This window comes from Eretmochelys imbricata, chromosome 5 (assembly GCF_965152235.1).
Source record: "Eretmochelys imbricata isolate rEreImb1 chromosome 5, rEreImb1.hap1, whole genome shotgun sequence".
Lineage (NCBI taxonomy): Eukaryota > Metazoa > Chordata > Testudines > Cheloniidae > Eretmochelys > Eretmochelys imbricata.
Window position 1 is genome coordinate 134,965,208 of NC_135576.1, and position 22,752 is coordinate 134,987,959.

Here is a 22,752-nt window from a genome sequence, read left to right on the forward strand (position 1 = left end):
CTGGCTCCGGCCGGGCGGCGTGGGGGCGGGGCTGGCTCCGGCCGGGCGGCGTGGCGGCGGGGCTGGCTCCGGCCGGGCGGCGTGGGGGCGGGGCTGGCTCCGGCCGGGCGGCGTGGCGGCGGGGCTGGCTCCGGCCGGGCGGCGTGGCGGCGGGGCTGGCTCCGGCCGGGCGGCGTGGGGGCGGGGCTGGCTCCGGCCGGGCGGCGTGGGGGCGGGGCTGGCTCCGGCCGGGCGGCGTGGCGGCGGGGCTGGCTCTGGATGGGCAGCGTGGCGGCGGGGCTGGCTCCGGCCGGGCGGCGTGGCGGCGGGGCTGGCTCCGGCCGGGCGGCGTGGCGGCGGGGTTGGCTCCGGCCGGGCGGCGTGGCGGCGGGGCTGGCTCCGGCCGGGCGGCGTGGCGGCGGGGTTGGCTCCGGCCGGGCGGCATGGCGGCGGGGTTGGCTCCGGCCGGGCGGCGTGGCGGCGGGGTTGGCTCCGGCCGGGCGGCGTGGCGGCAGGGCTGGCTCCGGCCGGGCGGCGTGGCGGCGGGGTTGGCTCCGGCCGGGCGGCGTGGCGGCGGGGTTGGCTCCGGCCGGGCGGCGTGGCGGCGGGGCTGGCTCCGGCCGGGCAGCGTGGCGGCGGGGCTGGCTCCGGCCGGGCGGCGTGGCGGCGGGGCTGGCTCCGGCCGGGCGGCGTGGCGGCGGGGCTGGCTCCGGCCGGGCGGAGTGGCGGCGGGGCTGGCTCCGGCCGGGCGGCGTGGGGGCGGGGCTGGCTCCGGCCGGGCGGCGTGGCGGCGGGGCTGGCTCCGGCCGGGCGGCGTGGCGGCGGGGCTGGCTCCGGCCGGGCGGCGTGGCGGCGGGGCTGGCTCCGGCCGGGCGGCGTGGCGGCGGGGCTGGCTCCGGCCGGGCGGCGTGGGGGCGGGGCTGGCTCCGGCCGGGCGGCGTGGCGGCGGGGCTGGCTCCGGCCGGGCGGCGTGGCGGCGGGGCTGGCTCCGGCCGGGCGGCGTGGCGGCGGGGCTGGCTCCGGCCGGGCGGCGTGGGGGCGGGGCTGGCTCCGGCCGGGCAGCGTGGCGGCGGGGGTTGGCTCCGGCCGGGCGGCGTGGCGGCAGGGCTGGCTCCGGCCGGGCAGCGTGGCGGCGGGGCTGGCTCCGGCCGGGCGGCGTGGCGGCGGGGCTGGCTCCGGCCGGGCGGCGTGGCGGCGGGGCTGGCTCCGGCCGGGCGGAGTGGCGGCGGGGCTGGCTCCGGCCGGGCGGCGTGGGGGCGGGGCTGGCTCCGGCCGGGCGGCGTGGCGGCGGGGCTGGCTCCGGCCGGGCGGCGTGGCGGCGGGGCTGGCTCCGGCCGGGCGGCGTGGCGGCGGGGCTGGCTCCGGCCGGGCGGCGTGGCGGCGGGGCTGGCTCCGGCCGGGCGGCGTGGGGGCGGGGCTGGCTCCGGCCGGGCGGCGTGGCGGCGGGGCTGGCTCCGGCCGGGCGGCGTGGCGGCGGGGCTGGCTCCGGCCGGGCGGCGTGGCGGCGGGGCTGGCTCCGGCCGGGCGGCGTGGGGGCGGGGCTGGCTCCGGCCGGGCAGCGTGGCGGCGGGGCTGGCTCCGGCCGGGCGGCGTGGCGGCGGGGCTGGCTCCGGCCGGGCGGCGTGGCGGCGGGGCTGGCTCCGGCCGGGCGGCGTGGCGGCGGGGCTGGCTCCGGCCGGGCGGCGTGGCGGCGGGGCTGGCTCCGGCCGGGCGGCGTGGGGGTGGGGTTGGCTCCGGCCGGGCGGAGTGGCGGCGGGGCTGGCTCCGGCCGGGCGGCGTGGCGGCGGGGCTGGCTCCGGCCGGGCGGCGTGGCGGCGGGGCTGGCTCCGGCCGGGCGGCGTGGCGGCGGGGCTGGCTCCGGCCGGGCGGCGTGGGGGCGGGGCTGGCTCCGGCCGGGCGGCGTGGGGGCGGGGTTGGCTCCGGCCGGGCGGCGTGGGGGCGGGGCTGGCTCCGGCCGGGCGGCGTGGCGGCGGGGCTGGCTCCGGCCGGGCGGCGTGGCGGCGGGGCTGGCTCCGGCCGGGCGGCGTGGCGGCGGGGCTGGCTCCGGCCGGGCGGCGTGGCGGCGGGGCTGGCTCCGGCCGGGCGGCGTGGCGGCGGGGTTGGCTCCGGCCGGGCGGCGTGGCGGCGGGGTTGGCTCTGGCCGGGCGGCGTGGGGGCGGGGCTGGCTCCGGCCGGGCGGCGTGGCGGCGGGGCTGGCTCCGGCCGGGCGGCGTGGCGGCGGGGCTGGCTCCGGCCGGGCGGCGTGGCGGCGGGGCTGGCTCCGGCCGGGCGGCGTGGCGGCGGGGCTGGCTCCGGCCGGGCGGCGTGGCGGCGGGGCTGGCTCCGGCCGGGCGGCGTGGCGGCGGGGCTGGCTCCGGCCGGGCGGCGTGGGGGCGGGGCTGGCTCCGGCCGGGCGGCGTGGGGGCGGGGTTGGCTCCGGCCGGGCGGCGTGGGGGCGGGGCTGGCTCCGGCCGGGCGGCGTGGCGGCGGGGCTGGCTCCGGCCGGGCGGCGTGGCGGCGGGGCTGGCTCCGGCCGGGCGGCGTGGCGGCGGGGCTGGCTCCGGCCGGGCGGCGTGGCGGCGGGGCTGGCTCCGGCCGGGCGGCGTGGCGGCGGGGTTGGCTCCGGCCGGGCGGCGTGGCGGCGGGGTTGGCTCTGGCCGGGCGGCGTGGGGGCGGGGCTGGCTCCGGCCGGGCGGCGTGGCGGCGGGGCTGGCTCCGGCCGGGCGGCGTGGCGGCGGGGCTGGCTCCGGCCGGGCGGCGTGGCGGCGGGGCTGGCTCCGGCCGGGCGGCGTGGGGGCGGGGCTGGCTCCGGCCGGGCGGCGGGGCTGCGAGCGCCTGCTGCTCTGAGCGGCATGGAAAGGCGGCGGGGGGGTTGGATAAGGGGCAGGGACTCCCAGGGGGCAGTCAGGGGACAGGGAGCAGGGGGCAGTTGGATAGGTGTGGGAGTCCCGGGGAGCCTGAGAGGGTATGTGTGTGGATAGGGGTCGGGGCAGTCGGGGACAGGGAGTGGTGGGGGCTGGATGGGTCAGGGGTTCTGGGGGGGCGGTCAGGGGACAGGGAGCGGTGGGGGGGGCTGGATGGGTCAGGGGTTCTGGGGGCGCGGTCAGGGGACAGGGAGCGGTGGGGGGGCTGGAGGGGTCAGGGGTTCTGGGGGGGCGGTCAGGGGACAGGGAGTGGTGGGGGGGGCTGGATGGGTCAGGGGTTCTGGGGGGGCGGTCAGGGGACAGGGAGCGGTGGGGGGGGCTGGATGGGTCAGGGGTTCTGGGGGGGTGGTCAGGGGACAGGGAGTGGTCGGGGAGCTGGATGGGTCAGGGGTTCTGGGGGCGCGGTCAGGGGACAGGGAGCGGTGGGGGGGCTGGAGGGGTCAGGGGTTCTGGGGGGGCGGTCAGGGGACAGGGAGTGGTGGGGGGGGCTGGATGGGTCAGGGGTTCTGGGGGGGCGGTCAGGGGACAGGGAGTGGTGGGGGGGGGCTGGATGGGTCAGGGGTTCTGGGGGGGCGGTCAGGGGAATGGCTACGCAGGTGGTGTCGGAGAGAAGGCTTTGGATTCTTTGACCATGGGATGGTGTTCCATGAAGGAGGAGTGCTGGGCAGAGACGGGCTCCATCTTACGAAGAGAGGGAAGAGCATCTTTGCCAGCAGGCTGGCTAACCTAGTGAGGAGGGCTTTAAACTAGGTTCACCGGGGGAAGGAGACCAAAGCCCTGAGGTAAGTGGGAAAGCAGGATACCGGGAGGAAGCTCAGGCAGGAATGTCTGTGAGGGGAGGGCTCCTGCCTCATACTGGGAATGAGGGGCGATCAACAGGTTATCTCAAGTGCTTATATACGAATGCACAAAGCCTTGGAAACAAGCAGGGAGAACTGGAGGTCCTGGTGATGTCAAGGAACTATGACGTGATTGGAATAACAGAGACTTGGTGGGATAACTCACATGACTGGAGTACTGTCATGGATGGTTATAAACTGTTCAGGAAGGACAGCCAGGGCAGAAAAGGTGGGGGAGTAGCACTGTATGTAAGGGAGCAGTATGACTGCTCAGAGCTCCGGTACGAAACTGCAGAAAAACCTGAGTGTCTCTGGATTAAGTTTAGAAGCATGAGCAACAAGGGTGATGTAGTGGTGGGAGTCTGCTATAGACCACCGGACCAGGGGGATGAGGTAGATGAGGCTTTCTTCCGGCAGCTCGCGGAAGCTACTAGATCGCACGCCCTGGTTCTCATGGGTGACTTTAATTTTCCTGATATCTGCTGGGAGAGCAATACAGCGGTGCATAGACAATCCAGGAAGTTTTTGGAAAGCGTAGGGGACAATTTCCTGGTGCAAGTGCTAGAGGAGCCAACTAGGGGGAGAGCTTTTCTTGACCTGCTGCTCACAAACCGGGTAGAATTAGTGGGGGAAGCAAAAGTGGATGGGAATCTGGGAGGCAGTGACCATGAGTTGGTTGAGTTCAGGATCCTGACGCAGGGAAGAAAGGTAAGCAGCAGGATACGGACCCTGGACTTCAGGAAAGCAGACTTCGACTCCCTCAGGGAACGGATGGCCAGGATCCCCTGAGGGACTAACTTGAAGGGGAAAGGAGTCCAGGAGAGCTGGCTGTATTTCAAGGAATCCCTGTTGAGGTTACAGGGACAAACCATCCCGATGAGTCGAAAGAATAGTAAATATGGCAGGCGACCAGCTTGGCTTAATGGTGAAATCCTAGCGGATCTTAAACATAAAAAAGAAGCTTACAAGAAGTGGAAGGTTGGACATATGACCAGGGAAGAGTATAAAAATATTGCTCGGGCATGTAGGAATGAAATCAGGAGGGCCAAATCACACCTGGAGCTGCAGCTAGCGAGAGATGTCAAGAGTAACAAGAAGGGTTTTTTCAGGTATGTTGGCAACAAGAAGAAAGCCAAGGAAAGTGTGGGCCCCTTACTGAATGAGGGAGGCAACCTAGTGACAGAGGATGTGGAAAAAGCTAATGTACTCAATGCTTTTTTTGCCTCTGTTTTCACTAACAAGGTCAGCTCCCAGACTGCTGCGCTGGGCATCACAAAATGGGGAAGAGATGGCCAGCCCTCTGTGGAGATAGAGGTGGTTAGGGACTATTTAGAAAAGCTGGACGTGCACAAGTCCATGGGGCCGGACGAGTTGCATCCGAGAGTGCTGAAGGAACTGGCGGCTGTGATTGCAGAGCCATTAGCCATTATCTTTGAAAACTCGTGGCGAACCGGGGAAGTCCCGGATGACTGGAAAAAGGCTAATGTAGTCCCAATCTTTCAAAAAGGGAAGAAGGAGGATCCTGGGAACTACAGGCCAGTCAGCCTCACCTCAGTCCCTGGAAAAATCATGGAGCAGGTCCTCAAAGAATCAATCTTGAAGTACTTCCATGAGAGGAAAGTGATCAGGAACAGCCAGCATGGATTCACCAAGGGAAGGTCATGCCTGACTAATCTAATCGCTTTTTATGATGAGATTACTGGTTCTGTGGATGAAGGGAAAGCAGTGGATGCATTGTTTCTTGACTTTAGCAAAGCTTTTGACACGGTCTCCCACAGTATTCTTGTCAGCAAGTTAAAGAAGTATGGGCTGGATGAATGCACTATAAGGTGGGTAGAAAGCTGGCTAGATTGTCGGGCTCAACGGGTAGTGATCAATGGCTCCATGTCTAGTTGGCAGCCGGTATCAAGTGGAGTGCCCCAAGGGTCGGTCCTCCGGCCGGTTTTGTTCAATATCTTCATAAATGATCTGGAGGATGGTGTGGATTGCACTCTCAGCAAATTTGCGGATGATACTAAACTGGGAGGAGTGGTAGATATGCTGGAGGGGAGGGATAGGATACAGAAGGACCTAGACAAATTGGAGGATTGGGCCAAAAGAAATCTGATGAGGTTCAATAAGGATAAGTGCAGGGTCCTGCACTTAGGATGGAAGAATCCAATGCACCGCTACAGACTAGGGACCGAATGGCTAGGCAGCAGTTCTGCGGAAAAGGACCTAGGGGTGACAGTGGACGAGAAGCTGGATATGAGTCAGCAGTGTGCCCTTGTTGCCAAGAAGGCCAATGGCATTTTGGGATGTATAAGTAGGGGCATAGCGAGCAGATCAAGGGACGTGATCGTTCCCCTCTATTCGACATTGGTGAGGCCTCATCTGGAGTACTGTGTCCAGTTTTGGGCCCCACACTACAAGAAGGATGTGGATAAATTGGAGAGAGTCCAGCGAAGGGCAACAAAAATGATTAGGGGTCTAGAACACATGACTTATGAGGAGAGGCTGAGGGAGCTGGGATTGTTTAGCCTGCAGAAGAGAAGAATGAGGGGGGATTTGATAGATGCTTTCAACTACCTGAAAGGGGGTTCCAAAGAGGATGGCTCTAGACTGTTCTCAATGGTAGCAGATGACAGAACGAGGAGTAATGGTCTCAAGTTGCAGTGGGGGAGGTTTAGATTGGATATTAGGAAAAACTTTTTCACTAAGAGGGTGGTGAAACACTGGAATGCGTTACCTAGGGAGGTGGTGGAATCTCCTTCCTTAGAGGTTTTTAAGGTCAGGCTTGACAAAGCCCTGGCTGGGATGATTTAACTGGGAATTGGTCCTGCTTCGAGTAGGGGGTTGGACTAGATGACCTTCAGGGGTCCCTTCCAACCCTGATATTCTATGATTCTATGATTCTATGTGTCATAGGATCGTAGGACTGGAAGGGACCTCGAGCGGTCATCTAGTCCAGTCCCCTGCACTCATGGCAGGACTAAGTATTATCTAGACCATCCCTGACAGGTGTTTGTCTTAAAAATCCCCAATGATGGAGATTCCACAACCTCCCTAGGCCATTTATTCCAGTGCTTCACCACTCTGAGAGTTTTCTAAAGCATTTCCCCAAGCCTGCGATGAACCGCGCCCCGTGCTGCAGGGCTCCCAGCACGGAGAGGTGAGGGGATGGGGAACCTATCTGGGAACTTTTTCAGATTTACACAAACTCTTTCTCACGCCCCAGGGAGCAGGCAGCACCACGCAGTGAGCTCGTTGCCAATACTGATTCCGCACTTGCTGCAATTCAAGATGGGCTGAGGAGATGCTGTTTAGACTCAGGTTTGGTGGTTTGAATCTGAGGCTCAGTCAGGGCTGTTAGCATGAGATTAGACCCATAATGGCAGAAATCACACAGGCTCAGTTGATCTTGCCTGACTTCTGTCATCTTGATTGATGTAAATCTCAGGCAGTCGGCAATACCCACAAGATTTCTACCACCTTGGGCTACAAATGCAGGAGACCGGCTGTTCCTCTGAGAGCTGAGCCAAACCCAGACTGCCCTTCTGTTTCTGGGTCCCAAGTCTCAGAACCGAAATGGGCAGTGAAGAGCTGGGATCGGAACCAGGGATCTGAATCAAACACTCCTTCCCAGCCCGACATTCCAGACTGCTCATATTTGAGGCTCTGGCCTCCCTCTGCTGGTAAGATTTATACTTTCTTTCTGAATCGGTAGTCGAATGTGAAGAGTATTTGTGGGAGGTGGAGATCTGGGACTGTCGTCTTCAGGAATACCCACTAATTTGCTGCTAGCTGGTGCATTCTAAAGGCAAAATCTTTGCTCTGCACCCGTATTTTTATGCATCCCAGGGATAAAACATCATCCCAGGCAGGGTGTCTGAGCACTATCCAGCGAGGGGATTAGAGGCCGAGAAAATCGCTCCAATCCTTCCTTTCCATTGCCTGGCAGAATTCTAGCAAATGTCTCCCAGAGCGTCCTGCAGCACATCACTGAGCAGAGGCTGCTGAATCAGTGCATGCTGCATCCACAGGCTTCCCTACCTTGTCTGTAGGCAGCAACGGACCCTGTAGGCCCCCAGCAGAGGGGAGATGGCAGCCATTCTGTGCCATGGTAACCTCCATCTGGGGCACTGTTTGCATATGGGGGGCAGTGCCAGATCTGGACCACCAGAAACCAGGGAGCCCTGTGATGAATCTGTCTGTATAGATGTACTCAGTGCAGGGTTGGCTCAGAAACATACCGAAGATGGGTAACTACTATCCGTTTCCTAATATGGAATTATTGAATCCTTTTCGGTGGCGTGTGGGTTTAATACCCCTCTCCCCCAACACACACAGAGCGCTTCTGCCTGGAACAGAGCAGTGGGGCCCTCACCGAGGGGGCCTTGTCTTCCCCAGGTGAGCTGGGAATCTGCTCCTGTCATGGCAGGAGTGTCTGAGGAGCAGCTTTCTATCAGTAAAACTACTTAGCTTTGCCAATTTGCAAAGTCTGGTATGGTTCCAATTGAACATGCATGGCCTGAGGTCAAAGAGTATCCTGCAGGAAGCATCCCATGGGGAGGTCTGACTCCAGTGCTGTGTGTGTAGGGCTTTTGGGTGACCACTGCACTGTCTCCACGAGAACTGCGTGCTCCCCAGCAAGTGGTTCCCTACCTGTGTCAGTTTATGGACCCCTTCATCAAGGACAGATCCTCCTGTGGATCATATCACCATAGGTGGACTTGATCACCACACATGGGAACTGGCCGGGTTCTGGAACCATTTTCTGGGGAAAGTTTTCCAGTAACACGCTGTGGCAAGCAGTGACAATTCTGACATGTTCATGGGAAATTTCACAGGATCATTTAACAGCCATTTTAAATAAGTTCTGCCCTGTCCCTCAGGGACAACACGCGGGTGAAATAAAACTTGAAGTTTCTTTCAAACTCCTCAGAGGGACAGAAAACACTTGAAGGGTATGCTTGTGTTCATTTTAAGCAAAATGTGATTTAGAAGGTACGTGTGCATAAAGAAGCGTGCTGTGGTTCACCACCCTAGGAACATTCTAGAAAAGGCCGGGGCGGGGGCGAGCTCAGCATGTGGAGTGGAGAAGTATAAGCATGTGATGAACAAATCCATATGTAGAAAGGTTAAATGTGATTGGCTAGAGGTTTGTGTTATGTAACTTATGTGCTATAAACTAGCAATGGGAGGGGCTCCTTGCTGGAGGGACTCTGGCTGGTGTTTGGACCAGGGGCTCTCCCTCTGTGCGCATTGAATAAAGTCTTGTCGGGTCGGATTGGATCGGGGACCCTGGGTTCTGCCTGGCACCTGACTCATTTGCTTATTGCTGGGAACCACAAAATCCCAACACCTTCCACAGCTTTTTGGTGTCTATAGACTGAGCTTCCCACAAGTCTAGTTGGAGACTGAATCTTGCAAATGTTCCCATACAACTGACAAAACATTATGCAGGTCGGGGCAGGGAGGAATCTGCAAATGGATCAAAGGTGGTGTAGGATAAATGCCTTTCATTGACACAGGTTGCTCTGTCATTGGCATTCCTGTTGCCATCTTATTTCCTCTTGTCTTGCTGGCATTATTAAGGGGTGCAGGGAGTCATTGGTGTGGGATCTTTGGCTCCTGAGAGGAGACCACAGTGCCCAGTTGCATAAGTCTATTTTCACCAGGGATAGTTCCGAACACCTCACGCACCAGGCAAGTAAACAGGACAGGAGCACGGCCACAACTGAAGGACTTCCCCAAGAAAACCGAGGCACATGGCTCTCCTGCCATGTGGAATTCAGCTCTCTCCAGCATCACCACTACAGTGTCCTACTGTGACCTTTGCCAGAGCTGGCTGCCACGATCCTGGATGATCAACTAATTCTTTCCCATTTCTTTGCAAAATTCCCCAAGGAGGGAAACACAGGAAGTGGCTCCTTATACACATAGTTTTTCACACCTCTCCTGTAGTGCCCTCGACATAAGAGAAGAGCCCAGCGGGACTGCATTAGATAGTTCCATGCCACTGCTAACTTCCTGAAAAGCTTTAATGACTTTCTCCAGCCATGTGATTTTATCAAATGTGCCCAGTGCCTCAAGCACAATGCTGCAAAACTGATCATTCTTCACTGTTTTTTACGAGTTCAGTGGGGACCTGGTAGCATCCCTATGTGGCATTCTTGACTGGTACAGAACTGGCATAGTGGCTCCTTTCCCCTCCTGCCATTGGAAAGGGGGGTGGCCTGATGCCCCATGTTACCCTGATGCCCACCTACACTTTCATTCACTCCCTTGTGGGCCCTCTGCAGTTGGCACCAGTCCAAGCATGGGCCTGGATCAGTGGATTGCAAAGTGCTCAAAAGCCTGAGGCAGTTTTTAGAAAACCACTTGTAGTTACTGAACTGAGAACTGGCTAAAGTGGTCAAACCATCTACGGTAGGTTGAACTATGAAGAAGTAAGAAATTATTGAAGCCAACTTAACCAGGAGAGTTATATTTAGGACCCTTCATAATCCAATCCTCAAGTTACACCATTTGGGGGATGTTTTAAGGCTTTAGAGAAAACCAACATAAATAGACCTGAAATCAGTTTCCATCTGTTTCATTATTAATGACTATATTATGGTGGGTCCTGGAGGCCAGAGCCAAGATTGGGGTGCGGCACGTACCGTACAAGCCAGTCCCAGCTCTCAAAAGCTCACAATCTAAGTAGTCAAGACAGACAAACAGTGGGGAAAGAACGCACTAACCAAGAAGGGGAAGAGCAACTTTATACCCCAACTTGCCAACCTAGTTCGGAGGGCTTTAAAGCAGGTTCAGAGGGGTCAGGTGACAAATGCCCACAGGTAAGATTAAAAAAGGTGACCTTAACAGAGGGCTAGGAAGTATTAGCACATAGGCTAATTTATGACTTAATTGGCCTCACAGAGACTTGGTGGATTAAGTCTTATGACAGGAATATTGGTACAGGGAGGTCTAATTTGTTCAGGAAGGACAGACAAGGAAAAAGGGAGGCGGGGTTGCATTATTCGTCAGGAATATATACACTTGTTCTGAGGTCCACAAAGAGGTAAGCAGCGGGACTGTTGAAGGTCTCTGGGTAAAGATAAGAAGGGAAAATGGGGGTGACAACATGGTGGGGGTCTATTGTAGACCAGCAAATCAGGAAGAGGAGGTTGATGAGGCATTTCTAGAACAAACAACACAAATATCCAAAACATAAGGCCTACTAGTAAGGGAGGGACTTTAACAACTCAGGCATCTGTTGGAAAAGTAATACAGCAAAACACAAAATGTCCAACCATTTTTTGAAATGTATTGGGGAGAGATTTTGTTTCAGAAAGTGGAAGAAGTAACCAGGAGGACAGCCATTTTACACTTGATTCTGACCAACAGGGAACAATTGGTAGCAAATCTGGAGGTGGAAGGCATCTTTGGTGAAAGTGATCCTGAAATGATAGACTTCATGATTCTAAGGAAAGGAAGGAGAGCAGCGGAATAAAGACAATGGACTTCAAAAAAGCAGACTTTAACAAACTCCGAGAACTGGTAGGGAAGGTCCAATGGGAAGAAATTCTAAAAAATAAAGGAGTTCAGGAGGGCTGGCAGTTTCTCAAGGAGATAATATTAGAGGCACAACTGCAAACTGTCCTGATTCAAAGGAAAGACAGGAAGAATAGCAAGATGTCAATATGGCTCCATCAGGAGCTCTTTAATTACCTGAAAATCAAAAAGAAATCCTACAAAAAGTGGAAAGATGGATGAATTGCTAAAGACAAATACAGAAGAATAGCACAAGAATGTAGTAATAAAATCAGAAAGGCTAAGGCACAAAATGAGTTACACCTAGCAAGGGACATAAAAGGCAATAAGAAGAGGTTCTTTAAATACATTAATAGCAAGAGAAAGACAAAGGAAAGTGTAGGTCTTCTACTTAGCGGGAAAGGACAGCTAATTTGATAGCAACCTTCAAATACCTGAAGGGGGGTTCCAAAGTGGATGGAGCTCGGCTGTTCTCAGTGGTGGCAGATGACAGAACAAGGAGCAATGGTCTCAAGTTGCAGCAGGGGAGGTCTAGGCTGGATATTAGGAAACACTATTTCACTAAGAGGGTGGTGAAGCACTGGAAGGGGTTACCTAGGGAGGTGCTGAAATCTCCATCCTTAGAAGTTTTTAAGGCCCAGCTTGACAAAGCCCTGGCTGATTTAGTTAGGGATTGGTCCTGCTTTGAGCAGGGGATTGGACTAGATGGCCTCCTGAGGTCTCTTCCAACCCTAATCTTCTATGATTCTAATCACTGATGACATCATGAAGGCTGCAGGGTTTAATGCCTATTTTGCTTCTGACTTCACTAACAAGGTTAATGGTGACCAGATTAACAATAAAGGGGAAGGAACAGGTTAAAGAATCTTTAGACAGGTCAGAGGTATTCAAGTTGGCAGGGCCTGATGGAATTCATCCTGAGGTACTTAGGGAACTAGCAGAAGCAATCCCGTGACGGTTAACAATTATCTTTGAGAACTCTTGGAGAACAGGTGAGGTCCAAGAAGACTGAAGAAGGACAGACATAGCACATATCTTTAAAAAGAGGAAGAAAGAGGACCCAGGGAATTATAGACCAGTCGGCCTAACTTCGATACTTGGAAAGCTACTGGATCAAATTATTAAACAATCCATTTGTAAGCACCTGGAGGTTATAAGGAATAGCCAGCATGGATTTGTCAAGAACAAAATTTGCCACACCAATATAATTTCCTTCTTTAACAGAGTTACTGGCCTAGTGCATGGGGGGGGAAGCAGTAGACGTGATATATTTTGATTTTAGTGAGGCTTTTGACAGAGTCCCTCATGACATTCTCATAAGCAAACTAGGGAAATGTGGTCTAGATGAAAATACTATAAAGTGGGTCCAAAACTAGTTGAAAGACTGTACTCAAAGGATAGTTCTCAGAGGTTCACTGTCAAACTGGAAGAGTGTATCTAGCAAGGTTCTGCAGGGGGTCAGTCCTGGCTAGGGTGACCAGATGTTCTGATTTTAATGGGACAGTGCCGACTTTTGGGTATCTTTCTTATATAGGCTCCTATTACCCCCTACCCCCATCTCGATTTTTCACAATTGCTGTCTGGTCACCCCAGTCCTGGCTCTGGTACTAGTCAGTATTTTCAGTAATGACTTGGATAATGGAAGGGAGAGTATGCTTCTAAAATTTGTGGATGACACCAAGCTGGGAGGGGTTGCAAGCACTTAGGAGGACAGGATTAGAATTCTAAACATGCTTGACAAACTGGAGAACTGGTCTGAAATCAACAAGATGAAATTCAATAAAGACAAGTATTACACTTAGGAAGGAAAAATCAAATGCACAGCTACAAAATGGGGAATAACTGGTGAGGCTAGGTTGTAGTGCTGCTGAAAAGGATCTGGGGGGTTAGAGTGAATCACAAATTGAAATATGAGTCAAAAATGTGAAGCAGTTGCAAAAAAGGTTAATAGCATTCTGGGGTGTATTAACAGTGTTGTATGTAAGACATGGGAGGTAATTGTCCTGCTCTACTTGGCACTGGTGAGGCCTCATTTGGAATACTGTGTCCAATCCTGAGGAAAGATGTGGATAAATTGGAGAGTGCAAAGGAGAGGAACAGAAGTGATCGAAAATTTAGAAAACCTGACCTATGAGGAAAGGGTAAAACAACTGGGACTATTTAGTCTTGAGAAAAGAAGGCCGGGGGCGGGAACTGACAACAGTCTTCCAATGTGTTCGGGGCTGTTCTAAAAAGAGCTGTGATGAATTGATCTCCGTGTCCACGGAAGGTAGGACAAGGCGTAATGGGCTTAATCTGCAGCAGAGAGAGATTTAGGTTCGATATCAGGAAAACTTTCTAACTCTAAGGATAGTTAAGTTCTGGAACAGGCTTCCAGGAGAGGATGCCAGGGATGGTTTAAGTTGACTCAGCACAGCGGGCTGGACTTGATGACCTTGTGAGGTCCCTTCCAGCCCTATATTCCTGTGATTCTGTGATTCGACTGTTATCCCCATTCACAGATGGGGAATCAAGGCCTGGACCCACAAAAGGACTTGGGTATTGTATTGCTGAGCGCTGCAATGCCTAGGAAATCACAGGAAGAACACTGAGACCCCCACAGCCCGAGTTAGGCACCTAGGCCTCCTGTGCAATGCACGGGGAAAGACAGGTACCTTAGAACGTGATTCACAAAAGCCAGCATGGGGAGCTGGCGAAGCTAGCCAATGGGAGATGCCGATGCCAGGGATGTGTGCTAAGCCCCGCCCCTGTCAGGGAGACGGGTGCCTGACTCGGGGCGGCCGGGAGGTGCTGATCTCTGCTAGCGACCCGTGAACAGGCCCCAGCCGCCTGGAGTCTGGCGGCTCGGGCGCCTCAGGCATTTCCTGCAGGGATGAGTCAGGCGCCTGCCTGGCTCCCCCTGGAACGGGTGCAGGAGGAGGAGGTGCCACCTGGTGACTTTCAGACCGGTGGTCAGAGCGCTCAGCTGGGGTGTGGGAGACCCAGGCTCAATTCCCGCCTCTCTGCCAGAGTGGGAGACAGGGTCTGAAGAGCCTCTCTCACCTCTCAGCCGAGCGTGCGAAGCACTGGGCTCTGGGGTGTGCTGCTGTGGGGCTCCCTTTGTCGGTCTCCACTGCGGAGAACTACAAAAAGAGTGATTGGAGCAGGGAGAGTGAACCCTGGGCCTCCCACCGCCAAGGGGGTGCCCTGAGCACTGGGCTACAGAATCGTTCTTGCTCTTGCTTGCCCAGTGGCTGTTTACACATTTGTCCACATTGGAACAGTCACTGGCTCACTAGTCCGTGGTTAGGGCACACACATGGGAGACCCCTGTTCAAAACCTCTCTCCCACTACGGCAGAGGGGGGAATTGAACCTGTGTCTCCCACATCCCCACTGAGTGCTCTAACCACTTACTTACAAGTGATCGGGTGGCGCCGCCTCCTCTGGACAGATTGTGCATGGGGCCCCGTCAAGCGCTTCACTTACTGCAGGAGGACTCCTTGTGCCACCTGGCCTGGTGTGGCAGCCGCCTGTCTCTCTGGCCCCCTGCCAACGGTCGCCCTGTCACTGTAGTGGTGTCTCTTCCGTAACTGCACCCTCCGGTCAGGTCACAATATTTGTGTCCACCCCTTTTGGGGTAACAAAGTTCAACAAACAAAAGTCCAACCAGTAATTCCAAGGCCTTGTGTCAGGTCTCTGTCCCCTGACTCTGGCCCAAAGGTCATTACATCCTTCCAGGCTCTGAATTATCCTTATCCCCTTATATCAGAGGGCTTTAGGCCACCTTCCCTGTGGCTTGTGGGGAACCCAGGCCTTCCCTCTCCACTGGGTGCCAGCCCTGGGACCCTGTAACAAGCGGCCAAGGTCTGCACAGTCCTACTCATTGCTTCAGTTCTCTTGGGATTCTTCCTCCCCAGCTTTTCTCAGGCTTTCTTCCCCACAATTTCTCTGGGTTGACCCTTCTTGCAGGACTAGGATCTGAGGGCCTATGTTCCTGCACAGGTTTCTTCCTCACCACCTCTGTGTTCCCAGGGAATCACTACACACTCCCTGCATGCAGCCCCCTTCTGCTACAAACTTCCCCACTTTTGCTAACCAGCCTGCTCCTGCCCAGCTGGGCTTCAGGATCAATTTAGCCTGACTCTCCCGCCTGGTGCAGCCAGACATAACTGGCCTCTTAGCCCCACATTAATTTATTTGGGGCCTGTGTATGGTACATACCCCATCGCAGGCCCATTTGTGGATCACTCTGGGGCTTGGACAGGAGGTAAGCATCCGAGCCCCTAGAGCAGGGGAAGGCAAACTATGGCCCGCAGGCTGGATTCTGCCTGTCAGGGCTTTCAATCCGACCCGCAGGATTGCCAGCCCTGTGGCGCAGTGGGGCTAAAGCATGCTCCCTCCCTGCCTTCCCTCCCCGCAGCTCCCATTGGCTGGGAACGGGGAACCGCTGCCAATGGGAGCTTCAGGAGTGGTACCTGCAGACAAGGGCAGCGCGTGGCAGAGCCACCTGCCCCACCCCATCTCCAGGAGCCACTTCCAGACACGCTGGCCACTTCCAGGAGCAGCGCTGGGCCAGGGCAGGCAGGGAGCCTGCCTTAGCCCCGCTGGGCGCCTCTGCCACCCTGGAGCTGCTTGAGGTAAGCGGTGCTGGGCCAGAGCCCACACCCTGACCCTCTCCTGCACCCTGCACTCCAACCCCCTGTCCTAAGCCCCCTAGCCCCCTGCCTTGAGCCCCCTCCCGCACCCCTCCTGCACGCAACCCCCTGCCCTGAGCCCCCTCCCAGACTCCGCAGCTTCCTACACCCCAACCCCTTGCCCTGAGCCCCTTCCTGCACACCACACCCCCTCCTGCAACCCTCTGCCCCAGCCCTATATTCATGGCCCTGCATACAATTTCCTCACCTAGATGTGGCCCTTGGGCCAAAAAGTTTGCCCAACTCTGCCCTAGAGGGAGGCAGTGGTGCACATGGCCAGAGGCAGGAACATAGCTGTCAAGGGAACTTTTACCCACAAAACTGAGGTGCTGAGTGGCTTTAGGCACCTCCCGTGTTCAGCGGGAGTTTTGTGGATTGCAGCAGAGCCTAAACTGGAACATAGGCACCTATACACGTGATTTAGGCCCCCAAGTCTGGGGCTTAGGTGCCTAAATAACTTTGTCGATCTGGGCCAAAGTGACAAGCCCAAGACCGCACAAAATGTCTATGAGAGCTAGGAATTGAAACTAATTCTCCTGAGTCCTAGTAATGTTCCTTAACGAAAAGACCCCACGATCTCCTTCCAATAGCATGCACACCCCACCGAAAGCTCTATCTAAAGCATCTTTCAGGGATGGGTCCTGGCAATATTTAGCTTTCCTGTCTCTTGAATTATCATTTCACTGAAAGGAAAAACACTGGAAGCACTGCTGGTAAATCTTGTAATGAAATGAAGATTTGAAGAGATTCTTCTTTCATTAGCACCGAGCCTTAGGGAACAGAAGGAGCACTTGACTGAGCTTAGTAAAACTTGAAGAACCTCTCCACCCATTCACTTACTAATATGAGACTAAAAAGACTCAAAAAAAAAAAGACAAAAAAAACCCCAACAACAAGCCAAGACCCACTTTCCGCAGCCTCAGTTTTCAGCACACTTTAGGCTTTTGTAAAGCAAACTCATGTTTGCTCAGCAGCTGAGTGCACTGAGACGGGATGCAGATGCATTCTCCAAGATTAGACTAACTCACATTACAAAATGCATGTTTGTACTGCTGGCCTCCCAGCCGAAGAGATGGATGGCTTTGTGCTGTGCCTTTAGCCAGCTGCAGAGATTCAAGAATGACCCTAACCAAACTGATTGACTAATGAGACTAATGTTATTACACTGGCAAAGATTCTTTTGAAAGGTTGGGGAGACATTCTTGCTGGGATAGAACTTCTCCGAGCATAGATTAATGTAAGAGATTAGTTCAGAGGCAGCACTGCTGGACATGGAAGGTGGGGAGCTTGGAGCTGCAGGTACAGTGTATTGAGTATTTTTGGGGCTAGTCAAACTCCAAACAAGGGGTATTCCCATATAAATTATTAACATTCCTGGAGATATGAGAAGTGCTACTTTTTCCCCAAGACAACACTGAATGGCTGAGATTGTCATGTCACTCTTAGGAGTTGTCCACCCAGATGCAGCATTTTTGGACATCAGAACAAGGCTGGAGTTCTCACACCTCTACTGCGGATAGTTTAGGGGTAATGAAACCATCTCCTGCCATAATATAGGAAGCCATACTTGATAGCTCACTAGAGGTCTTCAGGGCTAACGTTGTCAGGAGGGGATTAGAATTGATGAATGAACACTAATGATTCCATCAGCTGAACGATCCCATGAGGAGATGTAAAGAAACCTCAGAGGGAGTTGGTGGTTCCAGATTCTGTTTAGTTAGTTTGTTCCAGGGCTTGCTCAGCATGGCTGCAGGGGTCTGGGCCTTTTAAAATAAAATTATGCTCCATTTTAAGGGAGGCTGCAAGTCCTTTATCCTTTTACTGCCCTCTGTTAATGGCTATCTCCACCGGTGGTGCCAGCCCAGTGGCAGCTGCAAAGATGTTCAGGACTAGGAGTGTATAACAGGATGATTTGTGCACCTATATTTGACAAAGGGAGGAGGAGGAGGAAGGACCTCAAGAAATTATAGATGGAAAGGACCCATTAGTAGAGCTAGGCAGGAACTAGAATTTTCAGTTTGTGAGAAATTCCACCGTTTCTGAATTTGTTTTCATTCTGAATTGGAATGAAAATGAAGAATTTCAGAATTTCCCATGAAATAAAATTTTTGAAAACAATTCATTTTGTGTCAATCAAAACGTATCATTTTAATAAAATCAAAACATTTCATTTCAGTTTCAACTTTTTTATTTTTTCCTGTAACATAATATCAAAAACAACCCTGGAAATGAAAAGTCATTTCTCCACGAACACTCAAAATGTTCCATTCTGATACAGCCAGACCAGAAAGTTTTGATAATGCTTCATTTCAACTGTTTGGTCAAAAAAAAATTCCATTGAACTTCGCATGTTCTCATGGAATGTTTCAACTTTGAGGAATCTTCGTTTCCTGACCCAAAAAAAGAGTTCCATCTAAAACTTTCCAGCCAGCTCTCCCTGTTGGCTCACACACAGCATCTCGGCCATTACAGGGCTGCTCTGCACAGAACAGATACAAAATCCTGGGCTGTGTGCAGCTTTTGTACCAAATTAAGCGTTTTGGTGTGGGATGGGATTTTCACCAAAATAATGAAATGACTAGAACCTCCAGTTAAAGGGCTCTCGCTCCACACAGGAATAAGCTCTACTGCTAGAAGCACCTTTATTCCGGGAGCCGAATCTGCCTTGGACAAGATTTCATTGCTGTGCGAGTAACTCTTGTGCACAGACAAGCCTCACAAGTTGTTCGGTCCAGCTTTACCTGGGTGTGGTTTTGGTTCGTTCCAAAGTGCAGCTGCCCTCTCTTCAGTTGCTGCTTCTCTCTGACCTCCTTTCTTCAGTTCTGAAAACAAAACAAAAAATAGCAGCCAGCAACTAAATAAAGCTGCACTGCCCCATTCGAGGCCGCCCAGTGTGGCCTTGAATGGGGCAGTGAAGTCATCTCACCACGTTCAAGTTCCGCAAGGGGAAATTTCCCTCCTCTAATCTTAACGTTCTTTTGCCAGAAGCACGAACACACAGAAAACTGAACTTTGCCACCATTATTTGCATCCATTGTTCTATAAATGACAGATTTCGAAAGAGGTGGAGGGAAAAAACCAACCCAGAGGTTGTCAGTTGTGTAAAAGCATTCCTGCCTTCTTTTCAGTGTGGGTGGTCCACTTGGCAGTTACTATGGTTCCAACATAAATCAGCACAAAAGAAGATGAGTAATGTGTGTGCAAATGCAGCAGTCTAATTGCATTGTGCTTTTAAACCAGATTAGCCGAGTGATTCATCAGTATATTGAATGGTGTTTAATGCATGTATTTCACTAACTGGTGATCAGGTGAGAAGCAGTGCACTGATATCATTACTACCACAGAGTAACGAAGAAATGTAACTATTTAGCTCTTTAAAACAAAGGTGGGCATATCACCGACTGGTTTAATGGGCGACCTTGGGCAAGTCACTTCACCTGCCCATGTCTCTGTGTCCTGTAAAATGGGGACCTAATGATACTGACCTCCTTTGTAAAGCACTTTGAGAGCTAGGGGGTTTATTATTAACTGTTCATTATTAATTATCATTTTATAGAGGGGGGAACAGAAGCAAACAAATTCAGGCCAAACATTTCAGAAGTGCTCACTGATCTGGGATGCTTCAATTGCACCCAAAAGTTCACTGCCCAGTTTGAGATACTAGAGAGACAAGGTGGGTGAGACAGTATCTTTTATTGGACCAGCTTCTGCCGGGGAGAGAGAGCAGCTTTCAAGCCCCACAGAGCTGCTCTCTGGGTCTATGGCACCATCGCATACAATTTGAGATACCTCGAATGTGATTTTCAGAGATGCTGATGTCATATGCTCCATAGTTGCGTCCTGCCTAGCTCAGCATGGCCCTGTCCGGGATGCAGCTCCTTGGCACTTCAACTATATACGTGCAAAATCACGCTATGTTGAAGCTGTGAATGTTCATTGCTCTGAAAATTAGGCAAAGGGTATCTAAAGCTGCGCCCCCAAAGCTGAGGTATCCAAACATAGTGACTTTTGAAAATATTGCTCTAAGTGACTTGCCCAAGGTCACCAAGTGAGTTACTAGCAAAGCTGGGAATAAACTACAAATCTTTCAACTGCCAGTCTTGGGTCCTCTCCACTGGACCACCCAACACAGAATCTAGGGTGTTTCCCTGACAATGGGAAATGCTGAAAGTCTATTGCTTTTGAAGACACCTACTCATTCTAACTCCCCCATACAAGAAATCATTACAATGAAGGCTTTATTATTAGGGTATTTATAGGTACAATGTAGGAAAAGTCTCCCCTTTTCCTCATTTTTTGGTGTCAAGTAAGGGGGCCACAACTGGCGTTATTACTCAGGCAGAGGAGAGCGTTGTTTGCATATGGACTACAGAATCAGGCCTTAGGTCTAATTTAATAAATCCTGGCATGCCTGTATTGAATAGAAAATGCACGTTGAAATGTAGACAATTTCCTTCCATGTTTTAATTAGTTTCCCTAGTAGATATTATAATAGCTCAGGTGCATTCACTGACAAATAGTTGCACCCTCCAGTGGTGAAAGTGTAACCCTGATCATGCGTGCAAGTGTTAATCAAAATCTGTTTAGTTTAGTGGTTAATGTGCCTGCTTTGTAATTCAAAGAGGCTGAACTGAAAGGGGACTTAAAGACAGCACACATTTTTCGTTCTGTATCCATCAGATCACTACATTTTTAATATTACCTTTTCTTTATCATCCAAAAACTCTGCAATTAACAAAAATATTTTAATTCTTTTAATTGAAGAAAACAAAAATAATCTTAGCTTGCTGGTACTATTCTAGATATCCAGGGAAGTAGGGACTGACTTGCCCTAGGGATCAATGTATGCAGATGACACTAAGGCCTGGTCTACACTACAAAGTTAGGTTGATATAAGTCCACTTGTGTTGACCCAGTTATTCATGTGTCTACACTAAAATGTGCCTCCCACCAATGCAAGTGGTCTGTTACAGTGATGCCGTAATACCCCCTCTTCAAGCGCCGCGGAGTTCCAGTCGACCTACTTAAGACAACACAGCATGAATGCAGATACGGCATCATTTGGGTCGACCCTAACAATCCTCCATCAGCTGTCCCACAATGCCCCTGTCCCTACAACAGTGACCGCTCTGTTCACAGTTTTGAACTCCACTACCCAAGGGTCACAGAAAATGGAAACCACCTCTTACCTCCCCCCCCTTAACAGTCTCTGTGTGTTTCTGAAATGCCTTTTCCTGACTGCCCACCATGGCTAGCACACCTAGCAGCTCACCTTTGTTGCGTGCATCCAACTGACCAACCAGCCATGCCAGCTCCACACACATGCAGAGCTGCTCGACGCGTTCCTCGGGCTTGTGAAGAAGAGGCTGGTGCAAGCTCAGCTATGGAACAGCCTTGGAAACAGTGACATCTCTGAGCAGATTGCTGGCAAAGGGGCACAACCTGGATCAGCAGCAGCGTTGTGTGAAAGCAAAAGAGCTGAGCCAGGCATATCACAAAGTGAGGAAAGGCAACAAGAAATCTGGTGCTGCCTCGCAGACCTGCCCTTTTGCACGCTGCACGCTGCCTTCCTTGGCAGTGTCCCCACCAGCACCCCGCAAATGACTGCGGATATCCCGGAGGAGCCCCAGACACAGACACCTGCCATGAACAGCAAAGATGGGAGGGACACAGAGTAGGACTCAAACTATGCTGTGAGCCAGAAACTGACTGAAAATCTGCAGGATCTAGCCTGTCCCACAGATGAGCCTGCTGACAAACAGGAAGAGAACTTGGGTAGGTGTGTACATACATTATACCTTGCAATGTTTTATGGTCTTGTCTTTCCCTTAGACCTCATCTCCCCCACTTCTGCTCTCCTCCCGCCGCCTTTGTTCCCCATTTAAAAATGGCCCCCAGCCCATCCACAAGTTGAGACAAAGGTATCGACTTTTTATTAGGTTTCAGAGTAGCAGCCGTGTTAGTCTGTCTCTGCAAACAGAAAAGGAGGACTTGTGGCACCTTAGAGACTAACCAATTTATTTGAGCATAAGCTTTCGTGAGCTACAGCTCACTTCATCAGATGCATTCGGTGGAAAATACAGTGGGGAGATTTATATACACACAGAACATGAAACAATGGGTGTCACCATACACACTGTAAGGAGAGTGATCACTTAAGGTGAGCTATTACCAGCAGGAGAGAGGGGGGTGGGGGAGAAAACCTTTTGTAGTGATAATCAAGGTGGGCCATTTCGAGCAGTTAACAAGAACATCTGAGGAACTGTGCGGGGCACGGGGGAGGGGGGGGCGGAGAATAAACATGGGGAAATAGTTTTACTTTGTGTAATGACCCATCCACTCCCAGTCTCTATTCAAACCTGAGTTAATTGTATCCAGTTTGCAAATTAATTCCAATTCAGCAATCTCTCCTTGGAGTCTGTTTTTGAAGTCTTTTTGTTGTGATATTGCGACTTTTAGGTCTATAACTTTTTATTACTTTATTGGTATAATGTTAGAAAATAAAAGCTTGGAGATGACGTTCTGTGAAGGGTTGTGTGGCAGCCCAGTTACACATTCCACAGCAGATCCGTGTCCTGTACTTGGGTAGAGGCCCAACAGAGCGGCACCCCCTTCTCACTCCGCTGGCTTGTTGGACGAGGCGGGGACCATGTGGAATATTCTGTTTATCAGAACGGGGATGTCCCTTTCATCGTTTTGAGAGATCTTGATTCATCTTCCATGGAGATACTTAGAAATCCTCTCCTGAAGGTTTCTAGGGATGGGCCGGTGCCACGTGGCCCACCTCGAACCCCGGTTCAGTGCGGGGTGTTGGAGGGAAGATAGCAGCCCCTGGTGG